This window comes from Vigna unguiculata, chromosome 10 (genome assembly GCF_037176805.1).
Source record: "Vigna unguiculata cultivar grain cowpea cultivar isolate G323 ecotype 2 chromosome 10, ASM3717680v1, whole genome shotgun sequence".
Classification (NCBI taxonomy): domain Eukaryota; kingdom Viridiplantae; phylum Streptophyta; class Magnoliopsida; order Fabales; family Fabaceae; genus Vigna; species Vigna unguiculata.
Window position 1 is genome coordinate 30,774,776 of NC_140801.1, and position 18,582 is coordinate 30,793,357.

General features: G+C 31.8%; 1 pseudogene; it reads left to right on the top strand.

Annotated features, from left to right (window-relative positions):
• The first annotated feature begins 14,557 nt into the window (after positions 1-14,557).
• On the top strand, positions 14,558-16,037 carry LOC114165351 (uncharacterized; annotated as a pseudogene).
• Positions 16,038-18,582: the final 2,545 nt, after the last annotated feature.

An 18,582-nucleotide genomic window follows, 5' to 3' on the forward strand; every position in this document is an offset into this window, starting at 1 on the left:
AGAATTCAGTTTCAGGTGCTGTGTTTCCCCATATTTGTGGTGCGTCTATGACCCGCTGCAATAGTTTCGTGGTTCTAGCATCTGCATTGTGTCGTGATTGTTTCGCATGTTCACAATTCTTGCAACAGTTTCAATTATAGAAGTTCGCATTTCAATTGCAATTTCATTTCCCTTCAATTCATTATGGTTACCCCAACAAATAATTTTCATTTCATTATATCTTACTAGCTGTAAACTATTGGAAAGGTATAAATGTTGGAATCATGTCCACAATTATATTCCTCAGATAGCAAGAGGAATGTTTAGGTTAGAAGTTAGGAGAAAATTAAAACTAAGTTAGTTAGGAAATATTAGTTAAGTACTTCTAGAGATAGGTTTGGATTGAGGAGACTCATTATCTTTGTATTGTTTATAAATTGAGCACTGCCTCTTTCTGCAATTGAAATACTTTCAGGAAAGTTCTTTCTCTTGTTTAATATTCAACTACTAAAATCTTTGTTGGTTCATATAAATTTATGGTTTTCTTACTTATAAATTAGGTTTCTTATACGTTTTTGTCAAGTTAGTTCTTATTTGATGCTTTTCATGATGTTTTTTTATGTCATGTGCAGAACAAATTTATGCTGACACTCAGCCCTTGATCAGATCCGTTCTAGATGGTTATAATGTATGCATCTTTTCATACGGGCAAATTGGCTTAGGGAAAACATACACAATGGTATGAGACATGCATAGTGATTACTATTTCATGGTAAGAGAAGATAAATGATGTTTTTATTTGTGCGCCTTAAACAATAAATAATGATATAACAAAAATATTTTAGGTTCTTTACGAAAACAGGGTCTTGGCAACAAAAGCAAGAGTTTAGCATTCAGAATAAAGATTTCCCAACTTTACCATAATTCAAAGGTGTAGTGTGCCTTCTATTTTGAAGGTTGAAGAGTGTTTTCTTAGAGAGAGGTTGTTCAATGAAATTTATACTATTATTTATTAGGAACGTGTATTGAATCTCTATGCATGTTTACTTCCAGTGTTACCTTTATTACTCTCTATACTTTTATTATTCTCAGTATTGTTTCATTACTTTGATATTTATATGCACTCTACTTTTTGTTTCAAGATAAGCTTCGTATTTTTTAAGTGCTTTCTGTTTCTACGAGAAACATGAGTACTAATACCATTGTCACTGATGAGAAAAAAAAAGCATATCTAACAGTGATTTATGTAATAACCATTGCCATTGCCACAATAATGGTAAGAGAATCCACTTGCACATTTTTAATGCTACTGCCATATTTAAATTGCCTACTACATTCACAAAATGTTGATTGCACAACATCTAGTTCCACTCTTCACTTTCTAAAATAAAGTTTTAATTGTATTGTAATTTGGTTTGAATAGAATTAGAAAAAAGTATGTTAAGTTATAGCTTTGGTTGGATTTAGCTTTGTGATTTTATTTTGATCATTTTTGCTTTGATTTAGGTAATAACAATTGTGTCATGACTACTTTTGGTGATTCTTTCTCCTGATTTTGGTGAATCAAACTAACTGTTGCATCTACAAAATTACAGGATGTGTCATGACTTCTTTAAGAGAGAAAACATTCATTATAGTGACTCATCAAGTGGAGTTTCTCGTAGAAGTTGATATGATCCTGGTAAAACATCTCATTTGGGTTCCTTTTTCCTTTAATATTAAATTAGTAAATAATAATATTATAATGAAAATTCTAGGTAATGGAGGATGGAAAAGTTACTTAATTAAGTAGTTATGAAGATCTCTAGTCAACCATGTTAGCAAAATTTGTTTTATTGTTTTGTGGACTGCATCATGGTTTTGGCTTGCTTTATCTTTTGAAATTCTAAAAGTAACCAGTGGCATTTTGGCAAGAGTTTATGCATCATTTTCATTTCTCATTTTCATTTTTTAATATTACATTTCCTTTTAAATTGTATTAAAATATATATTTCCATCTGTTTATTCACAAGTATCATAGTAAAATGGCAAGTTCTTATTGTTGTTGTTCTTGCTACGGTGGCACCAATATACATTCATGTATCCTCACTTCCTAATATTTATTTGGTAGAATTTTATTGCCTTATTAAAATCTTTATATAGAAACTCATAGTTCTAGATAAATACAACGTAGAATTATGTACAAGAAAAGGATGTAGATCATGCTAGATTATCAAGGATTTAAAAATACTGTGACCTATCATTTTATAGTCTTTCTCAATAGTATTCTTGTCTTGTCAGGGATATAATTGAAAAGAGTTATGTCGTTCCTCTTTGTTTATCTTTTGGTACCTGTTTGGTTTATCATGTCATGCAACCGTTGTTCGTATTATATTAAGCAATAATGTGCCAACTAATAGGGCAATTCCTGACGAGGGTTGAAACCACAGTAGTACTGGGGGGTTTTTGAAATCCCAACCAATACCGGGGGTTTTTCGAAACCCCAATGAGTACCAGGGGTTTTCCAAAATCCCAACCAGTACCGGGGGTTTGAAACCCCAGCTAATACCGGAGGTTTTGTAAACCTCTGGTAAGTTGTGCAGATTTCAGGGGTTACTAAAAATCCATGGTAATCCGTTACCAACGCTAGTTCTTTAAGGGGAAAGGCAAGCCCTTGGTAAAACCCTTAGTGGGGGTTAAAACCCCAGAAACGTCAAATATAACCCCCCACTAAAAACAATTATTTTTGTAGTGAGTGTATAAAGAAAAGATTTATTAGAATTTAAAAGATTGAAGTAAACAAACATTTAAAATATATTTTAATTTGAATATTTGTTTTTCTTTTATATTTTTAAAAAAATTATTTTTAAATTTTATCAATTATGTTTCATTAATATTTGTAAATTTAGTAATTGTTTTAGTTCTCATGAAATTTTATTTGGTATTATTATATAAAATGTAAACAATTATAATTTATTTTAAAGTATTTGATATCGAAGAAACAATCATCATTCTAATATTCAATATTTGATAATATTATGTTTCCTTTATCATAATTTTTTTATTATTTTATAAAAATTAATTAAAATTAATATTAAAGTAGTAAGAAAATGAGTATGGGTATGGGTACGGGATAGCGAAACCCGTGCCCACCCCGTTACCCGGTGGGGGTGGGGATGGGGATGAGTCAAAAGTTTAATACCCGTTGGGTTTAGGTATGGGGATGGGGATGGATTTTTTTTACGGGAATGGGTATGGGATAGCGAAACCCGTGCCCGCCCCGCCCCGCCCCGTTGCCATTCCTAGTTGTCTAATCATTTTATCATTAAAAGTATTTATTATTTATTTTTTCAATTTTCAAATTTTTTTAATATAATATATATTTAATACTAAAATGACGCAGAAACGAATATCGTTTGTTTGATAAATAATATAAATATTTTAATAATTCACAACTATTTTGTTAACTTTTAATTTTTATGTTTAACTTTTATTACTCTTTTATATTTCATTTAAATAATTATATTTGAATTATTGATATTCCTATTTTAAATTTCAGTTGATTGTTTATAATTTTATTTAAACTATTATTTTTATATTAATATTGAAAATATAATTAAGTACTATAATACTAGAAATATTTATTACATTATGTTTAACTGTATAGGTCATGATTCTATTTGGGTGATAATAAATCGATTTACCAAGAGTTCTCATTTCTTTGTAGTAAATCCGAGAATGTCCATGGAAAAATTGACGCAGTTGTATATCAATGAAATGGTGAGGTTGCATGGAGTACCTTCAAGCATCGTTTCTGATACAGATTCACAATTCACTTCAAGATTTTGGCAAACGTTGCAGAATGCTTTGGGTAGCAAGTTGACCATGAGTTTGGCGTATCATCCACATATTGATGATCAGTCGGAGAGAACGATCCAATGACTTGAGGCTTTGTTGAGAACTTGCGTGTTAGATCATTTGGGTGGATGGGATGAGATTTTGCCTTTCGTAGAATTTACATACAACAACAGTTATCATGCCAACATTGGTATGGCACCATACGAAGCTCTTTGTGGTAGAAGATGCAGGATACCCCTATGTTGGTATCAAGATGGTGAAGCAGTGATGATTGGACAAGAGTTGTTAAAACAAACCACAGAAAAAGTAAGAAAGATTCAAGAGAGAATGAAAGCTTCGCTATGTAGACAAAAGTCTTACGCAGATCATAGAAGAAGTACACAGTAAGCGGCCATAAACAATCCTCAAGCCGCTTACCCTTAGTATAGAGTAAGCTACCACCAACAATCCCCAAGCTATTACCTTAGTGTTAGTAGTCCAACATAAGATACTCATTACATGTATGATTGACACATTAGATGTTTATATTCACACATTGATTAGATGAGTCTAAGAATACACATTAGACAATTTTATTAGTGCGTTGATTAAAACAGTATAGCACCATACATTAGACGAGTCTATTCACATATTGATTAGACGAGTCTATTCACATATTGATTAAATGAATCTAATTATATATATTACGTGGGATATATATATTACGTGGGATGAGTCTACCAATATAAATTGATTAGACGAGTGTATTGATCCTAATTAGGCAAGTTTGAACATACAATGATTAAACAAGTCTATTAATATGCATTAGACAAGTTACTCCATGTACTAATTAGACAAATCTAACGATACATATTAGACGAGTCTAACAATACACATTACTCTGCTCTATAAAATCATTATCTTACATTTTTTTTTTCGTAATTTATCCTATGTATTTTTAGATTGACTATTTTTTATACTTTTCTAATATTTTTACTTTTAATTAGTCTGTTGTTTACATTTCTGTTCATCAACTAATATTTTTATTTTTACAATTTTTTTTATCGTCTAACTTTTGTATTTATAAATCATTTACGTTTCTCTGCATTGTCTAACAATTTTATTATTAAAAATATTTATTATTTATTTCTTCAACCTCTAAATATCTTCTAATATTAATATAATATATTTACTATATATAAAAACACACAAACAAACATCATTCCGTGCGTAGACACGAGTGTTGTTGAATGTGTAATGTTAGGGTTTATAAAGGTAATCATTGAACGATTAATTTGTTGGGTTTTATTGTAGTGCTGAATAAATGATTTTTTTTTCTTTTGTATTTGGTTCTTATCTGATCCTAATCTCATTTTGGAATTGTTGCAATAGATTGTATGGTTAAATACATTGCTTAATACATCTTTTCTGACAAATATAAATGATGAAGGATTATCTTGTTCCTTTTTATGATTATTGAATATGGTGTGAGTTGATTAAGAAAGCTAAGCGAAATCCCCACTGGACATTAAGATAGCAAGCTATCTAGATGTGAAGGTTCCTTTCACAAAGCTCAAAAGAAGAAGATGATGGATTGATTCAAAACAAAAAGGAAATGGAAAGCACATAAATCATAGAAAACCAAGAACAATTAAAGGAAGAAGAAAACATAAAATGGAAAGGAAAGGAATGGTAAAAATGTGAGAAGCACGCCACTACAAGGCTAGGCTAGAAGCCATGGCAACCTTGAAGATGAGTGGATGTGTGCCGCCACTTGCTATGCAAGATAAGGCTTAAAAGTTTCACTCCCAAGGGAGGAAACTCTCACAAAATGGTTGAGACACAAGAGTGTTTTTACTTCAAAATCTTCAACCCTTTTACATGTCTAGGAGCACCCCTTATATAGAAGAGTTTAGGGGCCTCTAAGCAAATAAAAGATACCTAAGGATGTGTCTATAAAAACCTAACCCTAGCTTCTAGAAACTAGGTCAAATAAGGTTACAAAAATGAGAGACAAAAGAGCTAACTATGGTGTGTGCAAGGCTAATTTCGTTCTAGGACAAAAGGAGACCAAGAATGTGTCTCATATGTCTCTAGAAAGTGGCCATAGTGTGCTAAAAACAAAGGAGACCAAAGGTACATAGGTACACTTGCTTTATGCCTTTTTCTTTATGCTTTATGCCTTTGCTTTACTCTCTCCTCCACATCATTTATGCTCCCCAATCACCATGTGCCACCTAGCATTGCTTTCTTACTCCTAATTAACCTACAAAGCAAATAAACATAGATTAGCATGTTGGCTTAAGTCAAGTCAACTATAGTCAACAAGTCAAACCTAGTCAAAGGTCAACAAGTCAACTAAAGTTGATTCAACTAAGTCAACTTAGGGAATCAAAAATAACAAGCATAAATGAAAGGGATGAAGGATTAGTGAACTTCCTTTCTAAACATGCTTAGTCTTCTTAAGCATGTGCCTCCATCCTTGGTTGAGGTCAATCCTTCATCATCCTCCCCTTCTTGGAGAGAATTTGACCACAAATTTTTTAAGCCTTTGTGGATGGAACTTGACTTGATTTGGGGGAGGATTTGCGCCTCCCTTTTATGAGCTTTTGTTCCATCCTTTCTAAGGGTATTACCCCTAGCTTTGGTTAGGCCATCTTTATTTTCTAGACTACTCTTCCTCTCTTGCTTATGCTTTGGGCCTTCCTTTTTGGCTTGGGAAGAGAAGGAAGAGTGATGCACATCTTGCTTTGGAAGAATTTTTTTGTAGGCAAGTAACACCTTGGTGAAAGCTTGCCCCTTTTCTTTTTCTTCTTTATCTTTTCTTATTTTATTTCTATCCTTATTAACTTCTTGAGGTGATAGAGGTTGTAAAGTTGTCTTTTTCCCATTTTTGAAGAAAATGTATTGGTTGGTATAGCCATCATGTAAAGTTTGTTTATCAAATTGCCATGGCCTACCTAGTAAGATATGTGTGACTTCCATGGGAACAACATCACATAACACCTCATCTTTATAGCTTCCTATAGAGAAGTTAATTAGGACTTGTTTATTGACATCTATTTCTCCCTCTTTACTTATCCAAGAAAGCTTGTAGGGCTTAGCATGAGGAATGGTCTCTAAGCTAAGCTTTTCCACCAACCTTGTGCTAGCTACATTGGTACTACTTCCTCCATCAATAATTAGAGAGCAAACCCATTTGTTAATTTTGCATCTAGATTGAAAAATGTTTTCTCTTTGAGTTGGCTCAAGCTCACTTTGATCTTGACCTATCATGCGCCTTAATAACATAGGGTCTTTCTCAAAAATTTTAGTTTTACTAGAGGAAGAAGATTCTTTTGAAAGAGAATGGGGAGATGAGTGTTCACTTTCAACATTATTACTCTTCTTTAAGATCATGGTCCTTTTGGTTGGGCAATTTAAAGCAATGTGATTATAACCCAAACATTTAAAACATTTAATGGAACTTGATCTTTGAGAAGTGGAATGGTGAATGTGATCACTTGGTGACTTACTTTTACTTGGTGGTTCTTGATGAGAGTTAGAAGGGAACTTATCATGTTTCATTTTATCATTTCCCTTCCATGAGTGACTAAAGTAGTGGTTGGGTGAGTAACTCTTCCTTGCCCTTCTTTTTCTTTTCAATTGAATTTCAATCCCAAGGGCAAGTGTGAAAACATTTTCAAGAGTGGAGTACTCATACAACTCTACTTGGTCTTGTATGTCTCTCCTAAGACCACTCACAAATCTTTTTATTTTTTCTTTGTTAGTTTCTTTTATTTCAACCCTATGCATTTGAGACTCTAATTCTTTAAAGTACTCACTCACACTCATAGAACCTTGGTGAAGCCTTTGGAGCTTCAAAAGAAGTTCCTTCCTATAGGAGGGAGGAACAAATCTAGCGCGCATAAGAGTTTTAATGTCCATCCAAGAAGCCGCGGGTGGCCCTTGGTCATAATTCTTACAAACTTTATGCCACCAAGTATTGGCATACTCCAAAAATCCTAAAACTACTAGATCAACTTGTGTTTGATCCTTTACATGATGTTCATTGAAAATTTGATCAACTTTAGCTTCCCAATCAAGGAAGACTTTGGGATCACTTCCTCCATAGAACTTAGGAATCTTTGGAGTTTGCTTCTCTTGTGATGGGTTGCGCCTAGAATGCCCTCTTTTCCTAGCCTCTCTTTCTTGCTCTTTAGCTTCAAGCCTTTGAATGTGCTCTTGGATTCTTAGGTCACTTTGCTCCTTGTCTTTTCTTAATTGTTCAAAGGCCTCTTTCCTAGACAACTCCAAATCCCGAAGCAATCTCATCAATGTATTGTTTTTGTTTGGTGTAGGTGCATTTGATGAACTTGCCATGATTCCTACAACAAAAACACTCAAATCCGAGACAAAATAAATGGATTAGAGGTTAGACAACATGAAAACCGAGACCAAATCCAACCCAAATTGTAACCCAAGTGTTTAGATCACTCTCCCAAAGTAACAAGGCAAGGCTAGCACTCAAAATCCACCAAAGGAGTGAAGCAAACACTTTTAAAAACTTGTTCAAAACCTTTCAAATGCAAGACAAGTGATTCGGCCACAACATCCCAAGAGTTTCAAGAAAAGAAAACTACTAAGACAAAACAAAGAACACCTAGTGACAAGCAAGAAAAGCACAAAAACAAGAAAGTTTAACTTCTAAGGAAATTTTGTTTTAAAGACAAAACTTGAACAAGACTAAAGCAATGAAAAACACTTTTAAAGACTCTATGGAAAGCATTTGAACAAGCCAAGATTATACCTCAAATTATGCATACACCAAGAAAGATCAAAACCAAGTTAAAGCATGGAACTAATTTGCCAATATCACCCAAAATCCAAGTATAAAATTTGGTAGCATAACACCTAGTAAAAATGGCCAAATGAATTCACCAAGCAACACATTAGCTCTTGGCCAAACTGTTTTTGGTCATGAAAATAATTTTTCTTTTCAAAACTAGGTACTTAAGATGATGAGAAGGATATTTTAGGGTGTCTTGAACACTTAGTTCCTTTAAAATTAGGTCAAAATCAATTTCAAGGAGCATGCTACAACAAAAGGCATAGATCTCATGCAATAGCTCAAATACTTAGAAACAAGAATAAGAAAACTCAAAGAAGCATATGACATATGACTCAAGCAAAAGTTAGACACATTTAAAGACTCAACATGACATACACAAAGACACAAACATGTAGCTATCATGCATTTAAACTCATGGATTTGAGGCTCAAAGACTAAGCATCCAAAGACATGTTATCCAACCACATATAGGAGCTTAAAGAGGTGCAAAAACCGTAGCTAAACTGCCACAACAAAACCTGAAAACGCTGATTCACGTATTCTTGGCAGATCTGACCTTTGCTCACTAATTTGATCATAACTTTCTCCACAGAACTCCAAATGCGTTGGTTCTTTTTTTTCAGGAAACTAGACTCATAGAGCTTTCTTTTGACACCAAAAACGTAATTTTTGGACCGCTGAGCTGGTGCAGTTTAATGTTTTAAAATCGTCAAGTTTTCTGCCAGCACTGTTTTTATGTGGACCATTCAAAGATAGCTACACAAGACAAGGTTAGAACATGAAAACACCATATTCAAGGACAACCAAAGCTCTAGATACCAAATGATGAAGGATTATCTTGTTCCTTTTTATGATTATTGAATATGGTGTGAGTTGATTAAGAAAGCTAAGCGAAATCCCCACTGGACATTAAGATAGCAAGCTATCTAGATGTGAAGGTTCCTTTCACAAAGCTCAAAAGAAGAAGATGATGGATTGATTCAAAACAAAAAGGAAATGGAAAGCACATAAATCTTAGAAAACCAAGAACAATTAAAGGAAGAAGAAAACATAAAATGGAAAGGAAAGGAATGGTAAAAATGTGAGAAGCACGCCACTACAAGGCTAGGCTAGAAGCCATGGCAACCTTGAAGATGAGTGGATGTGTGCCGCCACTTGCTATGCAAGATAAGGCTTAAAAGTTTCACTCCCAAGGGAGGAAACTCTCACAAAATGGTTGAGACACAAGAGTGTTTTTACTTCAAAATCTTCAACCCTTTTACATGTCTAGGAGCACCCCTTATATAGAAGAGTTTAGGGGCCTCTAAGCAAATAAAAGATACCTAAGGATGTGTCTATAAAAACCTAACCCTAGCTTCTAGAAACTAGGTCAAATAAGGTTACAAAAATGAGAGACAAAAGAGCTAACTATGGTGTGTGCAAGGCTAATTTCGTTCTAGGACAAAAGGAGACCAAGAATGTGTCTCATATGTCTCTAGAAAGTGGCCATAGTGTGCTAAAAACAAAGGAGACCAAAGGTACATAGGTACACTTGCTTTATGCCTTTTTCTTTATGCTTTATGCCTTTGCTTTACTCTCTCCTCCACATCATTTATGCTCCCCAATCACCATGTGCCACCTAGCATTGCTTTCTTACTCCTAATTAACCTACAAAGCAAATAAACATAGATTAGCATGTTGGCTTAAGTCAAGTCAACTATAGTCAACAAGTCAAACCTAGTCAAAGGTCAACAAGTCAACTAAAGTTGATTCAACTAAGTCAACTTAGGGAATCAAAAATAACAAGCATAAATGAAAGGGATGAAGGATTAGTGAACTTCCTTTCTAAACATGCTTAGTCTTCTTAAGCATGTGCCTCCATCCTTGGTTGAGGTCAATCCTTCATCAATAAACAATTTGAAGACAACAAACACATTTAACCTTAAATTTTACCATTTACAAATCTATTTATAACAATAAAATTTATTAATTATTATTCTTTTCATGTTAACAAAATCTTAATCTAAATGTTATATCTATAATTATACATAATAACAATATTTCTACATAATTATATAATAATATTAATTATTTATAATAAAATTTCTATTAATTTTCTTAATAAAAAATTAAAGTCATATCACATCAAATATCATTTATCTAAACATTACCTAAAAGAATTCCTTAAATAATTTCTTTAATATATACTACTGTATAATAATTTAATAATTTAATTATTTCTTTAAATTATTAAACTTTTAAAAATCACGTCTGTTTATTATATATAGATATAAAAATATTATATATATATATATATATATATATATATATATATTTAAAACCTATCTATTTAAATATTATAGTAAGTATATTATGTAATTAAAAAAAACGGCGTACGCACGAGTATAAACACTAGTGTTAATGAAAAGAAAGAATATTTATGGTAATTTAGTTAACCTAATTAGAAAGGAGAGATTATGATTTAATTAATCGACAGTGAAAAAGTTAATGTTGTTCGTGAAAAGAGAAAAACCAGAAAACCTTATCTGACAGTAAAAGAATTGTCCTATTTTAAAACTAAAGTATTTTATTTTATTTAAAAGTAAAGTATTTGCATGAAAAAGTTGGATTGAGAATAAACCATAATTGATGTAGATAAAATAATACCTAAAAAATACTGGAATAACATAATATTTTTCGGGTATGTTTTGAGTATTATAAATTAATATTTTTTTTATTACTCACGGTAATATAATACTTATTGTTATAAAATAAATGAGAGAAATAGAATAGAGATCGAAGACTGATTTGCTATGTGTCATTTATCAATAGGAGAAATCTCTATTTATAGATACAAAAGGCAACTCAATAAATACAACTCAATAGTTGCAATTCTAATGATAACATCAATAACAATCAATCATAAGTAATTGCTAGCAACTTAATGAACATTCATAAATTTTATAACACTCCCTCTTGGGTGTCCATTGATAAGAGAACTGTCTCGTTAAAACCTTACTAGGAAAAAATCCATTGGGACAAAAACCTACTCAAGGAAAAAGAGTACATCATTCTTCATTCTTTGATATAATATTATTCATCTCATCTTCTATTTCTCCTCCTCATGTAAACTTACATCTTTAAGATGACGAGTCCAATTTTGTGAACCAATTGCTCAAAGATTCTCCTTGGCAAAGACTTTGTAAATAAATCTTTAATATATCCTTCTTTCAATTGAGCTATACATGCACTGTTGTTTTCATATATGGTTGTTGATGCCATTTTTCCTCATGTAATGCTAAAAGTTGCATTATTCGACGATGTTGCTATTATGGTTTGTTTAAGGTAACAAAATATATATTTAACATTAATTTAATGTCTTATAGTAGGTGAAGAATTATATGTTGCTTAACAAATTTACAGCAAATACTATATCAAGTCGAGTACAATAAGCAAACATTAGTGCTCTTATAACATTAAAAATATGGTAGTTCTTAACCAAGAAGTTCTTCATCATTGTGAGGTCCAAAAGGACATTTATCAACATCTAATAACTTCACAATTGAAGTGCAAAAATGATATAACTTGTCCATATAGAACCTTTTAAGCACCTTCACTATATAAACCTCTTAGATGTACAAAAACACATGTATTTAAATACTCAATTTGTAATCTTAAACAAAACTTTGTACTTCCAAGATCTTTCATCTCAAATTCTTTCTTTAAGCAATCAATTGCCTTTGTGAACTCAGTGGGAGTTTCAACGATGTTTATGTTATATGCATAAACAACAATTATGACAAATTTATTTTTTGATATTTTCACATAACTACAACGATAAGTACCTTTCTTTTAACAAGTACTTACAAGGATAACTGTACATCTTGATTGCTTTAATCCATAAAAGGGACTTGTTTAATTTTATTGAATAATCCACTTTAGAATTTGCATTGTTGGGTAAATTAAATCCTTTAGGGATTTTCATATAATTATCATTCTTTATAATATTGTTTTGCACAAAAATCCATTTGTACTCAATGAGTTTTACACCTTCACGTATGTGGACTACAGATCCAAAAGCCTTTTGTTTAACAAACAAATATAATTTTGCATCTATTTCATCTTTCTAATTGGCCGATTATTTCTTTGTCGACAATCTTGATCCTTATTGTCACTCATAACATTCATCGTTATATTATATGCTAAAACATCATCAACGTTGACTTTGGTTCCATATTATCTTATTCATGACATAATTTATTGAGACCTCATCATTTTCAACAATTTCAGGTACTTGTGGTTCTTCTGGAACCAAGGTTCTTCTAGAACCAAATTATTAATTATATCAAATGAATCTTTTATGATTTACACCTCCTCGATTAGGTTATCTTGTCTTTTTATCTCCTTTTCTCATTCAAGGATTTTTATATTTGGAACCAATAGGCTTACCACGCTTCAATCGTGTTATGAATTAATATCAATTATATTTGGAGCATTTAGCAGTCGGTATATGTGATTTAATTACCCTATTTGTGTCAGTAAAAATATTTGATAATTGATTGACTAATTTATGAATGAATTATCATTTGAATTTCGAGTTCACATTCTTTTGTATGAGGATCAAGAGAGATAATGATAATTCATTCCAACCAATATCCTTATCCAATTGTTTTCTTTCTCCCCCTAATGTTGGAAAAATTTATTCATCAAAAATGACATTTGACAAATCAAACTGTAAATATGTCTCCTATCCAACATATATTCTCAATCGTCTCTAAAGACTCATCATAGTCCCTTTTGGTGGGGAAATTCGATCATATACAAAAATTCTTAAATGAGACAATTAGGTTACTAACCAAAAACCAACTGCATAATAGAATAATTATGATAACTTGTTGGCTTGATGCAAATCAATCCTGTAGCATGTAAAATTGCATATCTCTAAGTAGTCATTGGAAGATTAGCTCTCATAAGTAATGGTCTTGCAACCAACTTTAGATGTTTTATTCACAATTCTATAAGTCCATTTTGAGCATGAACATATGTTCTATTGGAAGTTCAACTTCAATTCCCATTGACATAGAATACTCATGAAAAGCATAAGATGTAAATTCACCAGCATTATCAAGACAAATTTTCTTAAACGAATAATTTGGGAAGTGATCTCTTAACTTAACTAATTGTGCTAATATTTTGCAAATGCTTGATTGCAAGTTGATAATAAACAAACATGTGACCATTTAGTTGATGCATCAATTAAACCATGAGATATATAAATGATCCACATGATGGGTGCATTGGACCACAAAATCACCCTGTATTCATTCCAAAAGATGAGATTGACTCATTTCTAAAGTTTTCTGGTGATGATAAAGATATTATATATCTCCTGCTTTTATATTGATAAAGATATCATATATTTGATTCTCTTTTATTATTATCAAATATTCTATTTTATTTGGTTTTTACTTTTCCCTCTATATGATGGGACATTGTACTCTATATATTGAACAAAGGTTCTAATAAATCAATAAGCAAGCAAGCTCTCTTTCTGTTGTTTTTCACCTAAACTTTTCTTGTGTGTTTTTTGTATGCATCTTTTCTTCTTTCTTTCATGGCTTACACACATCTAACATGGTATTAGAGCCTGATTAGAGCCTATCCTAGCGAACTTTCTTGGACATTCTGTTCCACCCGATATCGGGCCGTTAATGGACCACCCATTAATTTCTTGTCCTACGCACGAGATGAATATACCTCGGCGTGAGGGGGTGTGTTGGAAGTCCCACATTGACTAGAGATAAGGCCAATTCATAATATATAAGTGAGTTGCAAACCTCACCTTACAAGCTAGTTTTGTGGGGTTGAGTTAGGCTTAAAGCCCACTTCTAACATGGTATCAGATTTAAATCGCCTTCCGCATTTTTTTTCCTTTCTTGTTGATTTCCTACCATGGCCAATACAACATCATCCTCTGGTTCTCCCCCAAATCCTGTGCACCCTAACCCATTCTTTGATCATCTCACTAATCTCGCCCATCCCCTGTTTCTTCACCCCGGTGAGAATCCTGCTCTTTTCTTAGTGTCGCCTCTTCTTTCTGATAACAACTATCCGCAATGGCGACATGATATGCTTGTTGCATTGGAAACCAAAAACAAGGACTGTTTTGTTATCGGCACCCTTCCATGTCCCCACTTTAATGATCCCTTGCATGAAGCTTGGAAACATTGTAACAAAATGGTAATTTCGTGGCTCACTCGCTCCATGACGCCGCCATTAAACAATCTGTTATGTGGATGGAGTTTGCGTCTGATATATGGACCGATCTTCTTCAATGGTTCTCTCATGGGGATAAATTTCGCATTGCCAATTTACAAGAGGAAATTCAGAATTGTCGACAAGGTGATTCCACAATTTCTCAATATTACACACGCCTTCAAATCCTTTGGAAAGAACTCTTTTGTATCGCACGATTCTTGTCTGTACCTGTGCTTCTCCTTGCACATGTGGCTTGATTTCCAAGATTTAGAAAGAGCGTGATGATGATTATGTTATCAAATTTCTTCGTGGATTGAATGATAAATTCTCTCAGGTTCGGTCCCAAATTATGCTTATGGAGCCTATGCCTACTTTGGTGAAAACTTTCTCTTTGATTCTTCAACAAGAAGGTGAATTTAAGGCTACTTTTCATTCTAATTCTCAAGATTCTATGGCCAATCTTACCTTTCATGAGGGACATGGTAAAAATTTTCGCGGTGGTTTCTCTAGCAATCGTGGACAAGGCCGCTTTCCTCAGTCTGGTGGCCGCAATCCTAGATATTGTGACCATTGTCACCGAACCAATCATACCTCTCATTCTTGTTGGATTAAGCATGGTGTGCCTCAAGGCTCTAACCTACACACTAAAGTCCAACCTTCTCCTTCCAAGCCCTCTGCTCATGCTAGTATAGTTGATACCGTCTCTTCTACTGCCGATCTTCGTGCCAGGAAGGATGACAAAGCTGAAGCTCAGTTTGGTTTCTCTAAAGAGCAGTATGAAGCTCTTCTCGCCTTGATTCAACAATCTCACAATCATTCTTCTTCCACAGCTCTTGTTGTTCATCAATGTACTACCAAACCCACAGGTTTTGTTTTTCCTTTTTCTTCTTGGATTTTAGATAGTGGTGCTACTGACCATATTTGTCCTTTTAAATCTTTATTTCAAAATCTCAAACCTATTTCTCCTATTTCTATACAATTACCCAACCAAAACTCTATCATTGCTAAATTCTCAGGTGCCATTGTCTTGGGCAATCTTATCCTTCACAACACTCTTTTTGTCCCTGAATTTTCTGTTCAACTCATCTCTATTCCTAAATTGCTTGATTCTACTAATTGTCTTATGGTTTTCTCCCAAAATATTTGTCTTATTGTGCAGACAGATACCTTCTAGACAATTGGAGCAGCTAGGAAACATCAAGGCTTGTTTTATCTCTTAGATAGTTCTCAAGACAGACGTAACTTGAGTATATCTAACACAAATATTTCTTTACCACATTCTACTCTCATTAATAATGCTAGTCCTTGTAACTTGTGGCATATGAAACTTGGTCATCCATCTAATAAAATTTTACAGCTTCTTGTTTCTGATAATTTTGATATTTTTTCTCCTTCTATTATTGCTTGTGATGCCTGGGCTTTTGCCAAACAAAAACGTCTGAAATATTCTTCCAACACGAGTAAATCTCTTCAATTTTTTTAACTTATCCATGTTGATATTTGGAGCCCGATTTATGTCTCTTCCATTTATGGATACAAGTATTTTTTGACTATAATTGATGATTATAGCATATTTACTTGGATTCTTTTTCTTAAAAATAAAACAAAAGTCAGATCTTTTCTTCAAGACTTTATTAATTTGACAGAAAATCAATTTTCTTGCAAGCTTAAGAAAATACGTTCCGATAATGGCAAAGAGTTTCTTCTTAATGATTTTTATAATAGCAAGGGTATTTTTCTTGAAACTTCTTGTGTTGCAACTCCTCAACAAAACGAGATTGTTGAGAGGAAGCATCAACATCTTCTTAATGTGTGTCGTTATCTTCTTTTTCAAGCAAAAATACCAAACATTTTCTGGTCCTATTCCCTTAAATTGGTTGTTCATCTACTTAATAGGTTACCCACTCCTTTTCTTAGTAATCAATCTCCTTATGAATTAGTCTATTCTACTAAACCCGATTTTTCTAATCTAAAAGTTTTTTGTTGTCTGGCTTACGCTAGTTCTGCCAATACTAGAAGAACTAAATTGGATTCTCGAAGCTTAAAATGTGTTTTTCTTGGTTATAAATCTGGAACAAAGGGATATGTTTTGTATGATCTTCACTCCAAGTCTATTTTTGTGACTAGGAATGTTATCTATTTTGAAGAAATTTTTTACTCTTAAGTGGGTGTCCACAAGAGTTTTCAACTATTTTTTCGCATCATGATAGATCTAGGATGACCCAACTGATCATGCCAAACAAGGAATTCCTTTTTGATTCATAGACTTCTGATTTATAATGACATGCATTTCAATTGTACTAATACATGTGTAGTACAAGCCATAAGAGAAGATTGATAATTTCTTCAATACACATTTTTTTATTCAACCCAAGTCCATTGATATAAAGATATTTCATATCTCCTTCATTGTTTGTCTCAATATGATATCTATTTAGACAAATATCTTTAGAACTTAAAAAGTTTCTATTAGACTTCGTTGTAGAAGTGTAGTAGCTCTTTTGGAACCTTTAAAATATTATTTGTGATATAAAAATAATGTTAATATTAACTTTTCGAATAAGAAAATAAGAGAAAAATAAATTAATAATCTTTAGAGTTAATTCTTGCACTATCAACAAAATACAATATATTTAGTCTATCCAATATTATTGCATATCAAAATGATCATATATATATATATATATATATATATATATATATATATATATATATATATATATATATATATATATATATATATATATATATATATATATATATATATATATATATATATATATATATATATACATATACACACATATTTTTAAAACAGACAACAACAACAACCATCTTTGTCTAAACCAAACCTATAAATCAACTTTGGAATTCCAATATTAATATTTTCCTTAACCACTTATGCAAACTATATTCATATATTAAAAGATTTGTATAGATATAATATAATAATACTAAAACTCAATTACGTATATCCATATAAACACAAAATCATAATATAATAATACCTTATATATAGAATGAAAACCATTAGTCAAATAAAATAACATTATATATTAAAAATCATCAAATCCATACGAATATAATGCTTAATAATAATATTTTATTAAAAACCCATTGTATCAAATATTTAATCTAAATAAAATACAATGCCTCATATTACGATATTTAACAAAACCTCAAACACATATATAATATCACCTTATACATTTAATAATAAATATTTATTATACATTTTTATAACAATATATAATATTTAATTATATTTATATTGTTAGTATGGATAAAAAGATATATATTGTTGTACATGGACAGTGAAATTTTTAAAATTTAGAAAATATGAGTTATTATAAATATTATGAAAATAAATATTTCAAAAAATATTTTAATTTATTTTTCACATGTATTTTATATTTTGAAATATTAAGATTGTAAATAAATATTAAGATTATGCATGCACATAGTCAATTAAGTGAATTATTTTTTCAAACATAAAGAAATGATTATATAATGATCATAGTTGATTACATAATTCAATGAAGACAACACACATGTAATGTAAATAAATTTTGGCTAACTAACTAGACTAATCCAGCACATCGAAATAGGAGAATGGAGAGAAAGGGAGGAACAAAAGTTATGTCAGCGAACAAGGAAGATAGTATTGCAATAAGGAAAATACAACCAAATGTGACTAATGGGGAACACATGTTCTTTAT